Source organism: Rattus rattus, chromosome 14 (assembly GCF_011064425.1).
Source record: "Rattus rattus isolate New Zealand chromosome 14, Rrattus_CSIRO_v1, whole genome shotgun sequence".
NCBI classification, from domain to species: Eukaryota; Metazoa; Chordata; class Mammalia; order Rodentia; family Muridae; genus Rattus; species Rattus rattus.
This window is the reverse complement of record NC_046167.1, coordinates 14694999-14715960: the sequence shown is the minus strand read 5'-3', so window position 1 is coordinate 14715960 and position 20962 is coordinate 14694999. Positions and strand designations below refer to the sequence as shown.

The 20962-nt window shown below is 36.1% G+C and overlaps 1 non-coding gene across 1 annotated transcript; it reads left to right on the top strand.

The window, feature by feature from the left end:
* Positions 1-12576: 12576 nt before the first annotated feature.
* On the top strand, positions 12577-12656 carry LOC116884144. Its single transcript, XR_004385861.1, has one exon. It is a non-coding gene; the product is annotated as a small nucleolar RNA snR60/Z15/Z230/Z193/J17 (small nucleolar RNA).
* Positions 12657-20962: the final 8306 nt, after the last annotated feature.

The following is a 20962-nucleotide window of genomic DNA, read 5'->3' as shown; positions in this document are numbered from 1 at the left end:
ATCAAATTAAATTGAGAGAAACTTGAACAATTTCACTAAAATAAGGGACAAGACAAAGCTGCCCACTTTCTCTGAATCTATTCAATATATTACTTGAAGTTCTAGCTAAAACAGTAAGACAACAGAAGGAGTTCAAGGGGATACCAGTCAGAACTGAAGAAGTCAAAGTATGACTATTCAGTGATGATATGATAGTATACATAAGTGACCCTTGAAATTCTGCCAGAGAACTCCTTTAGCTGATAAACACCTTCAGCGAAGTGACTGGAAACAAAATTATCTCAAAGAAATAAGTAGCTGTTCTTAATACAAATGATAAACAGACTGAGGAAGAAACTAGGGAAACAACATCCTTCACAATAGCTACAGATAAAATAAAATATCTCTAACTGAGCAAGTAAAAGACCTGTATAACAGGGCCTCAAGTCCCTGAAAAACATAGAATTCAAAGGGGCTAGGCCAATGAGCTTCTGGGAAATTCCTCTCTCCACCTATCCTTGTATGTCTCATGTCCCTACCTTGTCTTTGGTACTGAGCAATGTAACCACATTTTCCTTGATTTTTGTGAAACAAAACTGAGGATTTAATGCTTCTATGGCAGCCACTCTTTCAACTGTGCTCACAAACAAATTTTAATAATAAAGTTATTATTCCAAAATAAACTCATCTCATTCTTTCCTTCTGTATTCTTATAACTGAATAAATTATATACTTATCATATTGCTTTTCAACACATATTTTAATTATTTTATTATGAACATATTCTGTAAATCAAGGGGAGGAACTAAGGAAATATATATATATATATATATATATATATATATACATACATTCATACATACATACACTGACTGGTGCTTTTTTAAAAACAATATTAATATTTGGATTTTGAATATTTTCTATATGGGTGGTTCTGTTCCCCAATTGGTTTTTGATCTATCAGTAAAGACGCCATGACCCAATTGCTGGACAGAAGGAATGGGAGGAGCTGCCAGGTCTCCACAGGCAAGCTAGTGGACAAAATAAGAGGAGGAAGGTCTTTTGATATGCTTCAGAGGGACAAAATGTGACCAGCTATATCAGTACTTGGGCAGAGGGACCACGGGCCTCATGGGCCACATAGGCCACTTCTACAGGAAGTTAGGGGTGTTGGCTAAGCAACTAAAGTTGAGGAGAGATTCAAGATGCTGAGCTCAGAGTATTGAGGAGGGAACACTAGCCACGGGAGATTAATAATGCCCAGCAATTGAACCAATCAGGCAAGTTAAAATTAAAAAAAAAAACTGTGTGTGTCTATGTTTTTCATCCATGGATCCAATATTCTCTGGACAGGGGCTGGTAGCTCTGGATGTTCCTGAAGCTTAGGTGGGATAGCAAAAAGTACAAGCAGTAATTTTCAAAAGCCCATGAGTCAAACATCTGCTACACCTCTCTGATAATTTAGGCAAGTGGTAGGTCCTGTAGAGGATGGGCAAACATTCAAGGAAATTCAGTCATTGGAGGCGGGCTCTTGGAAGTAATTTGGGGAGTTACCTATTTTTTCATTCTTGGCTACAACATGGGATGATTTCTGCTTAAGGGCCCCTTGCCCTCACTTAATTTATGCCTTCATATTGGTTCAAAAACCCAGAGACTGTCATGGTTCATAGCTGTTGTCACAATAAACCCTTCTTTCTTTAAGTTGATATTTTTTCACAGGCAAGTATCAGAATCTTAACTAAGTTATGATGGTTCATCAAGTTGTCAACTGAATATGTCTAGAATTAACTAAAAACCATAGACATGCAGCTTGGAAAGTTCATAATGGTATTTTCTGAAGAAATTAATTGAGATGGTAGATGCTTTGCTACTATGAACAGAACCTTCTAACAGCATCCCAGAGAGAAAGAGAACCAGGCTAGTGAATGGGTCTACTCTGCTGCTGGCATTGTTAACACTGCTGACACTGTAACTCAGTTTCTTCAGCCTTTCCCTATGGATTGAAGACCAGCACTTTTCCAGGAATTATCTTAGCCTTCATTGACCAATTGGACTCGATGAAACATCCAACCTGGTGGAGCAAGTCTGATCCTCGGCCTCCTCAGTAGCAAACTACGCAAACCAGATCTAAGAAACCCCCTTACTGGGATACATTTCCCCTACTGATTCTGTTGAAGTGAAGAATCCTGACTTATGGAGGTGATTAAGAAATGAATAGAGAATTGATTAAAAACAGATATTTTAAGATCAATCTTTGAAAAACTCATGGGGACACAGATAAAATGGAAGGACAGAATAAGTATATTTATTGAAAGTTTCTCAAAATGCATTGTGCCTGTAATCATTAAAAAAATCATAGACCCTCCAAATCCTTGTGGATATATATATATATATATATATATATATATATATATATAGTCTCTCTCTCTCTCTCTCTCTCTCTCTCTCTCTCTCTCTCTCTCTCTCTCTCTTTCTCTCTCTCTCCTTCCAAGACATGTGAAGAACCAAAGTCTTAGGATTTAATTCAATTATTGTTTAAAAAATCCAAACTATGTGCTAAACTCTAATGTGACAAAGTGAATAAACGATGAATCTTTGTCTTTGAAAAGACATCACTTCTTCCAAAATTCAGGGAGCTGTTGAAGGCTAGTTGCATTTCTCTTTATGTAAGCAGAGAAGGTGGCCGTTAAGCTTTCTAAAAAGACTCTATATCACTGAAATTCACATTTATTTTCAAACTTAAATTAATAGACAACAACTGAAAAACAACAGTTTAGCAATCTGTCAATTCACTCAGAACAGGTATTTGTCAGCATGCCTTTGACACCACCAGCTGGAGAGCTAAAATTATAACTATGCAATTGCTATTTTGCCACAGGAAGGGAAGAGCAATCTCAAATAATATAATTATCTGGCTTGTGACTTTCTATAATTTCAAAATGTTAGATGATAGGTACTAGAAAAAATATAGGCTGCTTTTCTTCTTTATGTCTTCATGGGCTACAAACAGAGGCACTATTTCGTAGGGTGATCTAATGGATCATTAATTTGCCAATGGTTGTCTACCCCACACAAGAAAACTGTTTTGTGAGTCTTTAGTGATTAAGAGAGTACCGTATCCACACTAGTTGTACTAACTAAACACATGAGTGTGTATTATCCATCACCTCTGAACATGGTCATTCTAGGATGCATTTATCCTTGAGCAACAGAACCAAGAGCAGCTTTCCCTCCTCAGAAATCTAAAATTTATTTATCATGAAACACCATCTACATATTAATATAGATATTTTATAATTAATATCTCATCATTGATTTTACCCCAGCTATTATTTGAATTGTCCAGTTTGCCACAGAGCTGCAGACTTAAGTCGTCGATGGGCCCTATCATACACACACACACACAGTAGAGGATTACACTGGGAGAAATGTTTTTGTACTGACTGGTTTTGTATGTCAACTTGACACAAGCTGGTGTTGTCACAGAGAAATGAGTCTTTCTTGAGGAAATGCCTCCATGAGATCCAGCTGTAAGGCATTTTCTCAATTAGTGATCAAGGGTGGAAGGCCCCATTGTGGGTGGTACCATCCCTGGACTGGTGGTCCTGGGGTCTATAAGAGAGCAAGCTGAGCAAGCCAGGGGAAGCAAGCCAGTAAGCAGCACCCCTCCATGGCCTCTGCATTAGCCCCTGCCTCCTGGCCTGCTTCAGTTCCTGTCCTGATATCCTTTGGTGATGAACAGCAATGTGGAACTATAAGCTGAATACAACTTGCTTTTTGGTCATGATGTTTTCTGCAGGAATAGAAACCCTGACGAAGACAGTTTTAGTGTTGAGACAAAATCTCTTGAGAAACAGCAGATGGGGTCACCACTAGTACTCTGTGTCCATCTTCCACAAACCAGAATTTATGTATAGGATGCTTCTTAGGTATCTTCTAAAGGGATATGTTTCAAGAGTTTTTGATTCCTTTCTGCCAGACTAACATATTCTAGTTGAGCACCAGCTTCTCAACGGGGAGAAGCTGATTTTACACTTTGTAAAACTTTCAGTGTTCTGTGTTACTCCTATGCATTTATTTCTATTGTCAGAGACCCATGGCTTTGATGGTAAATTTTAATTTGACTTCTTGTAAGTACATCAATAAATAAACCTTCATTTAGAAGGAATGTAATAGTAAAGGGATGGTGTCTAATTTATTCCATAGTCTGATGACAGTCAGTAAAAGCTAATGAGTCATATTAGATAACAAAATGTCTTAATGACTACTTGTGGTTAAGGCAACAGTGATATGATCCAAATTCTCATTTCTAAAGTCATCAGTGGTGTTGTGCCTTTTTCTTTCTCCTTTTCTCTTGTGTCACAAACAACTTTTGTCTCCACTTTTGCCTGTGACGCTAGGAAAGTTGAAGGAAACAGGAGCAGCAACATGCTGAATGTGATGACATTGAAGCAAAGGGTCTGTGCTCTGTTCCGTCCAAGGCTGACTGCTTTTACACATGCGAACAGGCATTTGCGTTCCCATTTATGTATGTTCTCATAGTAATGTTTAGACACATTTACATTTAGACACATGTATATTTATATGGAACAGAAAATGATGTTAGTAGATTTTATCTATATAGGATATATATGTATATATGTACATATTTCAATCTGCACACACATGTATATGTTCCAGTGATGTAGAGGAATTTACATATGTATATCTATGGATGGATTTATTAAATATATATGTTCCCCAATTGTTACTTATATATGCGTGTTTTTATAAATACATTAAAGATCTTTTTACAATGTACAAGAATTATTTATTAATTTAAGCATTTTATATATATATGTGTGTGTGTGTATATGTATATGTGTGTGTCCATGGATACATGTGTGTATATGATCTACCACTTAGTACAAAACATATGCACAGTAATTTCTAATTTTTATTGAGGCATTATATACTTATGTATGCTTTACATATCTCAAAGTTATAAATTCCAGAATGTTTACCCTCCTGTGTACTTTTGTTTGGCTTCCTTGTGGTTTATGATAACAGTCAAGGTTGTCAGTACAATGCAATCAAAGCAAAGGAACAGGAGAGTATTCTACTAATTTTCTGGATCTTTGAACTTTGTATCAAATCAGAGGCTGAGTATTATACAGTTGTCTCGAGATAGTCAGGGCATTTATATACACCATCAGAAGCACAGAGAGGTGGCAAAGAAAGCAAGTGCTTAACTAATACTATTACTATTAAGTATATTTCATATATAAAAGAAATTTGTTAGTAACTGATAGCCTCTGATGGCTTCTCTTGGTAGTAAGCACGCATGTAATACACAATCATACATATAGTAGAAGAAAGCATAAACATAAAATTTAATAATACAGTAAAACATATATTTTCAAAAGTTTTCCTCCACTACTAACTCATATGTTTTTCTTACATATTTGTTAGATCCGAAAAGGTAGAAAATATAATGATCATGAATAATATTTAAGATTTTATCTGGGAGAAATGCACTTAAATTTTTCTTAAAACGAAAATATCGATTTTTGATTCTTTGTAGCACTCTTCCTTGGTGTATGCCTTGGTTCTCACTAGAGTGTTGCTTTTGCCAATTTGGGTGAAATGCTCCTTTGCCCCCATCTGCTTTGAAATGTAAGAGGCTCACAGTATTATTTTCTTCAGTGGAGGACCGTGTCTCATAGACTGTGTAGCTATAATCCCTGTCAATTTATCCTGAACTTACTTGCCATTTTTTTTAACATTAAATTGTTTAAAGTCTAGAGAGAGGACTGTAGGAAATAAACATTTGTCACGTCTAAGGACAGCTTCCTTCCTGTATCTTACAATGTCCCTAAAGGTTCAAAACTTGACAAAGCAGAATATAACTTCATAGTTGCATCCTCTAAGGGAATAACATCCAAAAGCATAGCATTCTCAAGGATAAACAATAGAACCATGTTTCAGATTAGAACTCTCGCATCCTAGGATGCTATTCTGTTTACTTCTATATTTTTTTATGGGTTCCTTATATTAGGAGAAGACAGACGATGAAGTGGGAAAGAAGGTCTTATGAGTTTGAATCTGTTCTTAGGTTACTTTAACTTTGGATCTTTGTGAAAAATCACATACTTGCTCAGGTTTCTTGGTAGGAGTTGGGTGCATTATTACATTTAGTTTTGAGATCTCCAACTTGTTCCCTGGCTTTCTTCCTCTCTCACTATTCAAAACACAAGCCTCTTTTATGTGTACACACTGCCAATGAGCCGATGAATCAATGAAATATGCCATCAATCTGCTCCTCTCTGTAATTTCAGACTATGCGAAGCCCTCTCATGGAGACTAAACACATTTATATTCAAGAGGCTTGTGTGGAAAATCACCTTAGGTACACAAATCTCAAAACACTTCTGAATGCAGACAAAAGTCTTGCAGGAGTCTGGTTTTTATTTGCCTCAAGTGATCTTTAACAGATCCCTAAATCTTTCTCATGACACTGGGTCTGGGTGTTTAGATCTCTAGCTCTCCTGTGGCTTCTTATGAAATTTGCCTTAGAAGTGCTCCATGCACCTGTCAGGAGCATTAGTGATAATAAGTCTAGGAGCAAAGGTAGTTCAGAAAGGAATAATATCTTGCCGGTTTTACATTGTGAATTTCGTGGACTCTGTGAATTCAGAATTCTGAACTTATTCTAAAGTAATTATCAATCACAATGACTCATCATTCGGTGGCAAGAACAAAAGTTAAAGTTTTTTAAAAATAGGATCACTTTAAATTTTGTGATTATTGTAAACATTTATGCTATCTTTCAATAATAAAAATGAAGTAGAATTAAGCTGGGGATATTTTTTCAATTAATAGAAAACACGATTTTATATTATTTATTATTATAGATATATGTCATCAAAATTATGTAAATTGAAAGTAATATTTAAGGTAATCAGAAAATTAATCTATTCATAACATTTGAAGCCTCTCATAGCAAAAAAAAAGTGTGGCGTAAGTATTGTTCAGCTTCTAGAAGATAGGTCTACTTTATTGTATTTTTAATGAGTACGTATAGTATAAATTATTTTGTTAATGCTATTAATTATTAAGGGAATTTGATTTCTTCCTAGTTCACAGTATTCATACATTTCTTATTCTTAGAATTTGAATTTATGTAAATCCGTGTGTACATTCATGTGTACGGGTGCCGCGAGAGACCAGAAGAAAGCATTGGATCCCCTAGAGCTGAAGCAACAGGAAGTTGTGAGCCATTCAACGTCGTTCCTGGGAACAAGAACTTATGTCATTGTCAAGACTATTAGAACTCTCATCACTGGGCCATCACTCCAACTCTGGAAGGACTTATTCTTGATACCTTAGCTAATATGTCATGATCTATTTAGGATAAAATTAGGAACAATGGCTCATTTCCAAATATTTAACATCTAATAGAAAAGACATGAGATGAATATTTACATAGATACAAATTGCAATCAGTTTATAATTTGCAAATCATTCATTTTAGGATCTCAGGGTAACCCAGAAAATACAAGAAATCCAATGACCTCATGAAAGCCAAGGTCTCTGACTTAAGCTTTGGACTACAGTCCACTCAGAATTCAGCAAAGGTGTGAGATTAGTGACTAGTAGATGTAGAATGCTGGAACTTTGAAGAGGATGACAAAACAGATTATGGCTGGAAAGATTGGGTTCTGGGTGGATACAAAAAGGAAGGAGAGAAGCCAAGGGGAAGAAATTCCTTTGGAACTCATTTAGAGGTATAGCTAAACTCAATGGATGGTTTGTCTTTTCCCAGATAAAGTAAATTGTCCAGCAATGAATAAAACACCCAAGACTAACACTGCCCCTGTCCAGTTGGTTTGGTTGATTGACATGGGTACCGTCATTGAGCAGACTAAGACCAACAGAAACAATATAAGCAGAAATTCTGAAAGGACAAAGCCTAGGAAAAATAATATTTATGAGCCGGGTGATCACGGAAACTGTTTTGAATTGTCATTTAAGAATCAGGCAGTTAGATATAGAAAAAAAATGTAACACATGGCTATGAAATAGTGCTAAATTAAAACTATATCCTGACAGAAAATAATACTTCAGCAGAAAAAAATATCCTAACTTAGGTTAAACAAAGCAGGGAGAATAATAATAAATACATGGAAAACAGTTTCAGAGAAACAAGGTGTAGGAACATAAAGTTATAATCCTGAGTATAACTTTGTGACACATCGTAATATTCTATACTCAATATTGGAAATATACATCATACATTCAAAGAAAAATTTTAGAATGATTTATTCATTTTATTTATATGAGTGCACTGTAGCTGTCTTCAGACACACCAGAAGAGGGCACAGGATCATTACAGATGGTTGTGAGCCACCCTGTGGTTGCTGGGAATTGAACTCAGGACCTCGGGAAGAGCAGTCAGTGCTTTCAACTGCTGAGCCATCTCTCTAGTCCTCAGAGTCTTGCCAAGTAAACTGTTTCAATATCGTGAAATTGAAGTTGAAATACACTGTGGGATGCTGTTCCGGAGAGATGTATAGAAAACTCACTCCAGACAGAAAACCAACAAGACAGTCCAACTTAGTGCATCACTAGGTTTACTGGGGTTGCTTCTAGGATTATGGGTGAAAGATTACTCACAGAAGCATGGGGTGACTCACACAGACTTACACCACTAAAATCCCATCTCAGCATGAGTAAAAATCATAAAGATTGGAAACCTGAGCCCTCTGCATAGCTAGCAGGCAGCTTAAACTTCAGCATCACTTCTTAGCAGTCGTTTCTGCTTGTATCGTTGACGAGGGTCGGGGAACAGGGGTGGTTAGGGAAGCTTCTGCATATGTAATGTTTTATAAACGTCCTGAAACTTTGAAGTTGTTTACTTCCTGAGTCTTAATGTGATTCCCACCAGAATGATATGTTCCACCTCAGAGAAATTTGCTGCAAAGATTGCACGTAGCTATAGAATGATGAAGAGGAAAAAAAAAGAAGTTAAAATTGCTTGTAATATCTTTAAATAAGGAGGCATAAAAGTCACCCTAAGTTTTTAAGTCATTAATTGACTGCCACAAAATATATTTTCTTTAAATATGTTTATTTTAATGAATAATTACTGTTGAACTCGATCAGTCTCAGTTATTTTCTTTGAACATCATATGTAAAAGTTTATCTGATATTTTCTTTATGTCCCCATCTTTATTGTTTTGACGCAAGTAGGTGTCACATGTGGGATTCATCTTAAAGTAGTGGTAAAGAAGGGACCAGGACAATGTTGCTACTCAGCTTGTCAATTCGAGGTTGAACTATATTTTCCCAACATGGTGTACAATCTTCCTGAGAGTTATGCCCTTCAGAATTAATATGTTGGATCCTGAACCTCAACGTGATGGTACTAGGTAAAGAATAAGGAAAATGATTGTTATGATCATAAGGAGAAAAGAATCCTGCTTCTGTGTGTATTTATTAAAAAAAAAAAAAACTAGAGATACAGCTTGCCTCTTTTACCTGTTAAGGAGAGTGTGAAAAGATGTGTTTGAGGCACACAATCCCTCTCCAGAAACCAGTTGCTTTCATATTGGAATTCTTAGTTTCCAGAAAACGCAGAGAAAGAAACTCGTTCTGTGCATAAGTCATTCTGCACACAGTGTTTTGTTGTGACAAGCCTAATCAACTACTATGATGAATAGTTATTGTCTTTTATCAAGTTTTTAGAGAAGTGACTCTTAAGTATATTAATTTCTCTTATCTCAAAATGATGGCTGCTGTTCCGATTGTTCAAATGAGCTTGAAATTTGTGGACATTATTTGTTAACTGATTAAAAAATAAGCTGATAGCGTAACATAATGAAAAGAGTGAGTTTTCACTCTCCCTTATATTTTAATAAAAGCTCTTTGTGGAGTATTTCTCCTATGTTAATTAGCAGTTGATTAGTGGAACTGCATTATGAACTACTTGATTTACTTTAATATATTGGCTATTCAATATTACCACAGCTAATTAAACATGTGATTTCTTCAACAAATTATTATTATCTAAAGAATTAAGATGTAAATTCATTGTACCCTACAAGACCATTCATTTAAGGAATGGGAAAAATAGGCATATCTTCCATGATAGACATCTTTGTCATAAAATTTGCCCTATCTTCACAACATTCCTTTGTCTAGAATACTGAAAACATACTGACTAGGGGAGTGGCATTTGAGACAATACCTTTGATAACCCCTTGTTTTGATCTGTAAAATTAAACATTTGAAGAAATACTTTTTTTGAATTTAAAAGAAGGTGAGGGACCAGTAAGTTCTTTCCCCTCCCCTCAAAGAAAGAAATAACATTATATGCTATTAACTGCCTTCAGCTAGTATTAGCTGAGGATGGAATATTCTGATGTTTAAGAGTATAGGGCCATCTCATTAAACCATCACATCTGTTTGTTAAAATACTAGTAATAAGTACTCACCTCATTGTATCTTTGTTTTTTCCTTACAATTATCCTTTTAATATGTTGTAATGTTTTTAAATCAATTGTTTAGTGCCCCATAACACTGAAAACAAAGATCAACTGTATTCAACGTTGAAAATTAACCATTGGCATTTTAAGTTGAAAAAACAGTCATGAGAAATTAATATTTACTATTGTAAAGTACTTTCAAGACTGTCTTCCTCAAATAAGGACCATTAAAGAAATGTATGTAATAGCACAAGTAAAATTTTAAAAAATGTTCAAGAAGAAAGATTTTTTTCATGAGGCATTGCTAAGATGGTAGGATGTATTTATCAGTGATGAAGTCCTGTTCGCCATGTCTGAGAAGCTTGATCTCAGGAGGAGCCTAGACAAAGGTCTACCACAAGTCCCACCATAAGGACATTAGATGATCCTCCAAATGTTGTGGGGCCCATAGTCAGACATACCATTTGACTTCCTAAAATACAAGAACTAATCTCTTCCATTTTCATTCCGTTAATCTGATTTTATGACTTTTCAAATTTATTCTGTATAACTTTGACTAATACCTAAGTTTACTGCTGCTATTTGAATTTGATATCTATATTGTTAGTGGGCCTGCAACAGTAATCATATCTTTATTACTCAAACAGTCATTTGGTACCTTCTATAGATCAGGCTAGACTGACAAAGTTAGAGATCTACGTGGAGCTAGCTTGCCTCTCTAGTTTGAGAGGCAAAGAGTAAATGATGAATTATGATACGTATTATAAATCAATAGGCTGAGTACAGAAAATAAGGATGTGATATTTGCTGGCTTTGTTTACCGAAGAAGGAAGTCTTTTAAATGCAATTCTGATTAAGCTGCATGTGCAATTAGACAAAGCAGCAGGTGAAAATTCAATAAAAGGCTGCTTAAGGCTAAGTTGAAAAACACAGGGGAAGACCAGAGATGAAGATTTCTTCGGTTTGTTCAAGGATTTGAATGAAGATGCAGATAACCGAAGCCCAGTGGGTGTGTGGATTATGCAATAGGAGCGTGGGAAGAAATAAAACAGAGATGTTGCCTAGTATTTTCCAAGGGAGAAGAGAGGTGAAGACAGGAAGGAGGCTGAAGAGATGGTTTTTAAGGCGCTAACTAAGGCTTATCATGGAAACAACAGCAACGACAACATAGCTTCCTTTAGAGCTGAGCAAAGGATGAGACAGATAAGGGAATGTGAACATGTGGGACAGATAACTTAAAAAATATATATCCTAGTAGATCAGGACATGCACACCACCATGAAAAAAGAGCTTAACTCTCTTGAAGTGAGAATAGACTCTTCCTAAATTTATCAAGAAAACACCAACCTTGAGCTAGCCTTTGGAAAGTGATGGAAATGTGTACAGTGAAGATACTTCCTGTGCTATTCTTCCATGGAAATGAGTATCACCTACGACATTTCACACCTGTGACATTCATAGTGTAAATACATGGTTCTTCAACAGCAATGACTCATGTAGAACCTTACCTCACAGACAGACTCTGAAACAGTGTACTTTTGGATTCAGAAAGTTGCCACATGCGTCGCAAACAGACATGACACTTATTCATGGTGTGTAAGTTCCTAAAGTTCCTAAAGATAGGACGAACAATAGCACAAAGAAGAAAGAAGGTTCCAAAAGATAGGACAACCAGTAGTACAACCGATTTAAACTTATCCCTGGATTAGCTTACAAACAAATGAGACTCACACTAGGGTTCTGTTATTTGGCTTTGACAATTACAGGGGGTAACCACTAAACTATTCTTCCAACTGTCAGCCTGTCTACCTCCCCATTGGGTACTTCATGTCTTAGAGTTTCCATGCTGTGAACACGCACCATGACCAAGGAAACCATTATACAGGACAACGTTTTACTGGGGCTAGCCCCATCATAGACTTTGTATTAGTGTCTCCCAAGGATGAGTCACCTTATTGTTTGTCCAACCCTGAAACCACATACACAAACAACAAAGATGGACTCAGCATGTTTTTAATTATATATTTATGCCTACACACAGACAGACCACACACACACACACACACACACACACACACACACACACACACACACACCTGTATATGTATGTAACAATAAAAATAAAAAAAAAAGTATACTGTGATATAGCATAGCTCAGCAGACTTAACCCTGATGAACAGTTGTGTCTTTCGCTCCTATCTGGTGTATCTGGCTGTCATGTGTTCCATGAATTGTGCAGTATTAGGAAGTATATGGAAGCTGGTCCTAGTGATTGAGGTGAAAGCCACATTTCATGTCCTGTGCCACTGACTTATTCCATGAAAAATACAGTTCCCTAGGGTATGGTGATTGCAACCACAGTCTTTCTTAGGCCTCTTAGCAAGAGAACTGAGGTGAGCCCCATGGAGACTAGTGAACAGGAGACCCAAAGAAGAGTGTAAGTGTAATGGAGGTTAAAGAACTGTACTAATGAGGGTTTTAAGTTTTCCAACAGGTCCTTCCTTTCTGAATTTCAAGGGCTCCTCTGACAAGTGGACAATGCAGCGGGTGCACCTTTTCCAGCTGTTCCTGGGTGGATGTTTGAATAGAAGATTTGTCAGATACACATTGTGCTGTCAAGAATTTTACAATGAAAGTGCATTTTGTAGAAAAAGAAAAAGTATCAATTTCAAAGTGGTGGGCATGGGACAGATTGGACAGTGAGCTGTGAGTGGCTGGAGAGAGGGAACTGATAGAATTCTATTTCTATTAAATATTTAGAAAAGGGAAGAAGTTTGTAGAAGCAAATGGTGCCTTTTTGCAAATACACTAGACAGATATCACACAAGGACATGACTATATTCAGTTAACAAATGAAAATGAATTAACTTTAAGGTTTCTGGTTTTCCTCTCTCTTACCCCATTCTCTTTCTTTTTGCTCCTCTTTCCATATCTTTTTGCTTTCCTCTTTTGTTTCTTTAACAGTGACAAACCAAAAACAAAGCAAAACAAAACAAAAAAATCAAAAACACAAAAACAAAAAAAAAAAAAAAAAAAAAAAAAAAAAACAAACAAAAAAAAACCAAGAAAAACAAAAACCCAAAAAACCCTGACTCTTGGTCAGTTAGAGCTGAGAAGATAGGTGATATTTAGTATTAATGTGTGTAATTAGAATAAAGCTATTTGCAATGATTTTTCAGTGTTTACTTAAATCTATATCTTTGTATTCATTTAGAGCTTGGAATTTTCCTCTGTAAAGTAGTCCTCCAAAAGGATGTTTTCAGAGAATCCAAAGATTTTTATTTTACAGTGTCAATAAAGTATTAATTAATTTAGTTCTTTGGCGTTATTGTATTCAACTGTAAATTTTATATTAATTTCATCTGTTTTTTATTTTTAATTAAATTTCTCTGGAATACCTGAAACCTATGCTTGAGTATATAACATATTTCAACTGCTATATTCAATTTTGAGGACCAGAATACTTGTCAGTATTCAGAAGGTATGAAAGAGTTTCCTATCTGTAAGGACACAGATGAGTCTGCATGTATCAATCTACTATTAGATAATGTATGAATTGGACATTTTGAACCACATAGGAAGGATCTTTTCCTTGGATCTTAAAAATATGTAAACCATTCTAGTGTGTAGCAGCCAAGTAAGCTTTCTACATGTCTAATTGTGTTGGTTGCCTTAATTGGGGAAAACAGAAGATACTTTTTTCTCCATGTTTTTATTTCACTAATACTGTCATTGGATCTCTACCTTCATGATATTATCTGGACTCATTGGCATCCCAAGATTCATTTTTGCTGAGATCATAGACACTTTTACAAATGAATTTTGATATAGCATGGCATTCATTACATAAGCATTTTTGAATTTTAGAACTACAAAGAGTGTTGGACAGTAGGGGAAAACACTCCATGAAGAGTTCGTCTCATTTTTATCAGGAATTTCTTAGGGCAAGAAATAGGTGATGCTTGTAATAACAGGTATAAACCCAACGATGTGACTGTGCAGAATCATGTCACGGTACACAGACATGCCTTGATTCAAAGCTTGGTTACTTCTTCGTATACTCGTCAGAAGCTGAAAATAAGCCAAATGCATTTAATCCACTTAATCTATCCAAATCATAGATTTGCAACACAGTACACTATACAGTGTTGGTTGTTGTCCCTTACAAAGCTTTGCCATCACAAAGCATTCCAGAGAGCATTATACCACACATTGCTAATCTGGATAAGGAGGAGAAAAATTCAACTTCGAATGGTATCTTTCACTAATTCACATTGATCTCAGAGTGTAGTGAAATTTAAAAATCCTGCTTGATCCATCAGAAGCTGAAGAGTCACTCTGTTCTCAAGCTTTCCTTGGCATGATAATGACAAGAACAGTTTGATGAGGCAAAGATCGCCGAACCCTAGTCAAGAGAATTTGATTTTGCAGATCGGGCTTGGGACCTAAGAATTTGTGTTACAAACTAGATATTAGGAATTGTTGATGCTGTTGTTTCTGGGGCCACTCTTTGGTCTTTAGGGTTATGTGATAATGTAAAATAATGAGATACAATGTAATCAAATTTCAGAAATGGAGAGACAAGAGCCAGATATGAAAGTGGATAAAGGAAAACAAAATAAACCCTGCCATCCAAGACCTAAACAATGGTTGTTGAAGTGGAAATTTTTGATTTCTTTGGAGACTCAATTTTGTTTGTGACTTTTTTTGGGAACTATCTTATGAGAGGATATCTTTGGCTGAAACAGACATGTGAGAAGGAAGATATTCTCCTGAGAAAAGACACATGGCACTTTTTCTGGGGTGGGGGGAGCTGCCAGAAAAGGGACATGTGATAGTTTGCTAGAGTGGACATTTGGGCGGACACGTTATGTTTGGATATGGACAGTGGACAATGCTCTGGCATCAGATGGCCTTGCCACTCTTGGATGGTGTCCATTGGGCTTTATTAATGCTTTTCTTTGCTGATAATTCTGTGACATTGGTTTGCCCACCTTCTCTGCTGATGATTATTTGTCTTGACTTCATAGAGAGACATGCACCAAAGAGCTTCTTGTGATATTCTGGAGGCTTCTTGCTACTTCCAGAGTATTAGTCTAATTGGCAGGTCTGCATGGTTCCTTCTGGATCAAACCACTAGTGCTGATTTGTGAATGGTTTTAGGGAGGGGATCATGCTATCACTGCTAATTCATGTGAACTGACCTTTTGATATCATGACAATGAAGATTTGAACCACCCAAAAGAACTATTTGTTCTTTTTCCATATCCCACTTTGCCCTACTAACCTTTCCTTTCCACTCCCTCTGGTGGGTAGTGAACTAGATGGAGGTTTAAACAGTTAATAACCCTTATTACAGTAGGTTTTGAAAAATCTAAGTCTACAGGTTACACGCTGGTAAGAAGGAAGAAGAACCTGCTGGTGAAGCTTCTGCTCAGTTGACAATGGTCTATGTTTTTATCTCTGTGCTCACTGCATAACTGAATGTAATTGAAAGATAATCACTGAGGAGAATAACAACATTGCCCTTCAAAATTAACCAGACTCAAAGTCTATACAACGCAATGAGCTTTGGTCCAGTTAGGATAGTCATTCAGAACAGAGACTATTGTGTGTTACATAAAATCTTTTTTATTTTTATTCTTGAGTAGTTTCTTTACTGCCTCTTACATTGACAAAAAAAATAATGATGGAGACACAGACACGTCTGAAAATGTCAGTTACTCAACATTTAACTGAGTCTAGATGCCATTGTAGACATTGTCAAAGAACAAAACACAAAAAATAAAAATAACATACTTTCCACCTTCAGATAAATCATTGTTTAATCATGGAATGAGACACTTCAATAACAGAGATTATGATTTATGACAAAAATGGTTTAACACGCTGCAGAGCTTCAAAGGAGAGAAATATAAGTCCTGATTTGGAAGTGCCACAGAGCTTTTAATGAGGCGATGGGAGTGGAGATGGGCCCTGGATTGATGTGTAGTTTTCACAATTGATTTGGTTTCATGTTTAAAGTCATTCTGTATCTTGGGCATTTTAATCTGTGCTTCATATTTTTTTGTGATGACAGCTTATTCAGGCTTTTTATTACAGTCCATACTCAACTGAGTCTGCTAGTCTTCATTCTCAACATTAATTTGACTTACTCCATGTTGCAGCAGTTTAAAACATGATTTACCTTCAAATTTGTTCAAAGCATACCCAGTCTATCTGATGCAACATCTGAAAAATAAAAGGGGAATGAGGATATATAATGTATTTTTTTAACAAATGTAAGCACTGAAATAAGATATTTTCTTTCAGTCAATATCAACAGACACCAAAATTCATTCCCTCTGTTTCATAAAATGTGATCAACGACATTGCTAAACATATGTAATTTTACATTTTACATTGATAGCAAATGACAGAAATACAATGCTACAATGGTACATTTTCAATCACAGAAATGCTTCCAGTATGGAGATAAACACTCATGTTGGGAAATTCCTATGAATAATTGTAAGCAAAAAATTTTATTCCACAGGACAGCAGAAATAGCCTAAAGTGAAGAACACTTACAGCTACTGAAGAAGACCCCAATTCAGTTCCCAAGAGTCATACTGGCCACTTACAACCAAGCTCATGTAATTCCAGTTCCTGGCAATGTAATGCCCTCTTCTGGGCCCCAAAGATATGAGTAGGCATGTGCGATTGCGTACGCATACAAACATCACACACATTCACAGACATGCACACATGCAAGCGTACATGCACACGCAAATAAATAAGTATATTATACCTCACTACTCTTTTTGTGTTCCAAGAAATTTATAACTGCAGATAATATAGCCCAATAAGGCTTACAGTTTTCTCCAACTCAGTTATCTACTATCTATTATTGGTTGTGCCATTTGGTATGCAAATGAGGTAAGGAATAAGAATTCTACTTGTCTTCATCCTTACAGGTACTTGAAAACATTAGTATTTTTACATAGCCATTATAATAGTTATACTTCATTATCTTATTTTTTGCTAATGACTAAATGATAATGTATGTCTATGTATTTAGTATTAATGTAAAATATTTATCAGTTATCTATTTAACTACTGATATTTGGTAACATTTTCACAGATAAATGTATGTTAAAATAAGTAATCCTGAAATGAATATGGAACTGCAGAAAATATTTTATATAGAAAAGCAATTCAGAATAAAAATAAAAAGAAACCACAGTTAGCATTCCACCTGGCTATTGAGTATATTATAAACCTATTTGTAACCAAAACAGTGTGGCCTTGACTAAAAGTAGACTCCATGACTAATAGAACAATGCACAAATTGTACAAATTAATCTAAGTATTTACAGTTAATAGAATTTTTATGAATGTGAAAAAGATCACATGTTGAAGAAAATATAGCCTTCCGAATCTATGGTGTTGGTAAAGCCAATCATCACACGAATAACATTGAACACTTATCTATTTCTGTTCCACAAAAATTTTGGATCTTTTGCATGTACTTAGGCAAATACTAAGGACACAATGTATACATGCTTATTTTATTTATTTGCCAAAGATTCAGATTTAAATAATTCAACTAATCATTATATGTTTTAAATTAATTCTTAATATTTCATGTTTGCACTATTGCTATTGGGATTACTTCTGATTATTCCAATTAATTGCAACTTAATTAAGACAAATGCAATTTTCGTATAACTTGAACCTTATTAAGTCATTTAGTGACAAATCTTTATCAATACTTTATGTTGTCCATATAAACTGGTAATATTTGAGAATCAAAATGTATTTATTTCTCATACATTTTTTTTCCTTTATGTGGTGAGATGCCATGATGGATACCTCTGATTAGACTCCTGGTAGAATAACTTATATTGATTGAATTTGAATGTTAAACTAGTTTTGACTTTCTAGGAAAGGAATACTCAATAATTCCACATCTCTACATCGTGATAGAAATTTGTGCCTCTAAGATCAAGAAGAGCATTGATCTATGGTTCTTGCTTTTTACTCTCGGCCTATTATTAATGACTATATAATGAAGACACGGTGAGGTTTTTTTTTTAATAGAAGTGTTTATCATCAATGAGGACATTTAGCTCTGGAATTTCCACTGTTTCGTCTTTAGCAGTTTGATTGTGATCTGTCTAGACATGAAACTGAGTGGGTTCTTTTGGATGCTGTTTCAGATCTACTTAAGTGTCTACCTGCTTCTGTGTATTGTAAGTATCCTTCTGTAAGTTTAGGTTTATAAATGGTTGGCCATTTTTAAATACATTTTTCAGTTCTATAGTTATTTTATTTTTGGTTTTTCTCTCTCACCTTGATAAGATTTTTAAGTTAATAGATTTATTATTTATGATAAAATGTCCAATGGGAGTTCATACATTTATTATCAATAGTATGCTTTCCATTTGCTCACTTCTATGTTGTTTGTTCTTATGCTCTCTGCTTTATATCTAGGTAACTTTACTGTATTATTTCCACATTTAAAAGTCACCCATTTAAAGAATGTAATCCAATGGATTTTGTTTTAGTGTATTTTTGAGGGGAAGCCACCAGCACAGCCAGTTTGAACATCTGCAGCCATTTTGTTTTCCAGATTTGAGCATTAAGCAACTATTTTTCTATTGTGCTTCCTCAAGTTCATATCCTAAACATTTTATATGAATAATATTGGAATACTGGCCTTTCTCAGCTGAGCATACTACTTGAAATTAAATATTAGCCACTAATAGTTCTCTCTCTCTTTTTATTTTTCTTCATCTTTATTAACTTGGGTATTTCTTATTTAAATTTCGATTGTTTTTCCCTTTCCCGGTTTCTGGGCCAACGTCCCCCTAACCCCGCCCTCTCCCCTTCTTATGGGTGTTCCCCTCCCCATCCTCCCCCCATTACCGCCCTCCCCCCAACAATCAAGTTCACTGGGGGTTCAGTCTTGGGAGGACCAAGGGCTTCCCCTTCCACTGGTGCCCTTACTAGGCTATTCATTACTACCTATGAGGTTGGAGCCCATATGCAGTTGGAGGGTCAGTCCATGTATAGACTTTGGGTAGTGGCTTAGTCCCTGGAAGCTCTGGTTGGCTGGCATTGTTGTTCATATGGGGTCTTGAGCCCCTTCAAGCTCTTTCAGTCCTTTCTCTGATTCCTTGAACGGGGGTCCCGTTCTCAGTTCAGTGGTTTAATGATGGCATTCGCCTATGTGTTTGCTGTATTCTGGGTGCATCTCTCAGGAGAGATCTACATCCGGCTCCTGTCTGCCTGCACTTCTTTGCTTCATCCATTTTATCTAGTTTAGTGGCTGTGTATGTATGGAGCATGTGTGGTGCAGGATCTGAATGGGTGTTCCTTCTGTCTCTGTCTACACTTTGCCTCCCTATTCCCTCCCAAGGGTATTCTTGTTCCCCTTTTAAAGAAGGATTGAAGCATTCGCATTTTGGTCATCCTTCTTGAGTTTCATGTGTTCTGTGCACCCAGAGTAATTCAAGCATTTGGGCTAATAGCCACTTATCAATGAGTGCATACCATGTGTGTTTTTCTGTGATTGGGTTACATCACTCAGGATGATATTTTCCTGTTCCATTCATTTGCCTATGAATTTCATAAAGTCATTGATTTTGATAGCTGAGTAATATTACATTGTGTTGATGTACCACATTTTCTGTATCCATTCCTCTGTTGAAGGGCATCTGGGTTCTTTCCAGCTTCTGGCTATTTTAAATAAGGCTGCTATGAACATAGTGGAGTATGTATCTTTGTTATATGTTGGGGCATCTTCTGGGTATATGCCCAAGAGAGGTATAGCTGGGTCCTCAGATAGTTCAATGTCCAGTTTTCTGAGGAACCTCCAGACTGATTTCCGGAATGGTTGTACCAGTCTGCAATCCCACCAACAATGGAGGAGTTTTCCTCTTTCTGCAAATCCTCGCCAGCATTTGCTGTCATCTGAGTTTTTGATCTTAGCCATTCTCACTGGAGTGAAGTGGAATCTCAGGGTTGTTTTGATTTGCATTTCCCTTATGACTAAAGATGTTGAATATTTCTTTGGTGTTTCTTAGCCATTCGGCATTCCTCAGCTGTGAATTCCTTGTTTAGCTCTGAACCCCATTTTTTGATAGGGTTGTTTCCCTGCAGTCTAACTTCTTGAGTTCTGTGTATATTTTGGATATAGGCCCTCTATCAGTTGTAGGATTGGTAAAGATCTTTTCCCACTCTGTTGGTTGCCGTTTTGTCCTAACAACAGTGTCCTTTGCCTTACAGAAGCTTTGCAGTTTTATGAGATCCCATTTGTCAATTCTTGATCTTAGAGCATAAGCCATTGGTGTTTTGTTCAAGAAATTTTCTCCAGTGCCCATGTGTTCAAGATGCTTCCTCCCTTTTACTTCTATTAGTTTGAGTGTATCTGGTTTGATATGGAGGTCCTTGATCCACTTGGACTTAAGCTTTGTACAGGGTGATAAGCATGGATCGATCTACATTCTTCTACATGTTGACCTCCAGTTGAA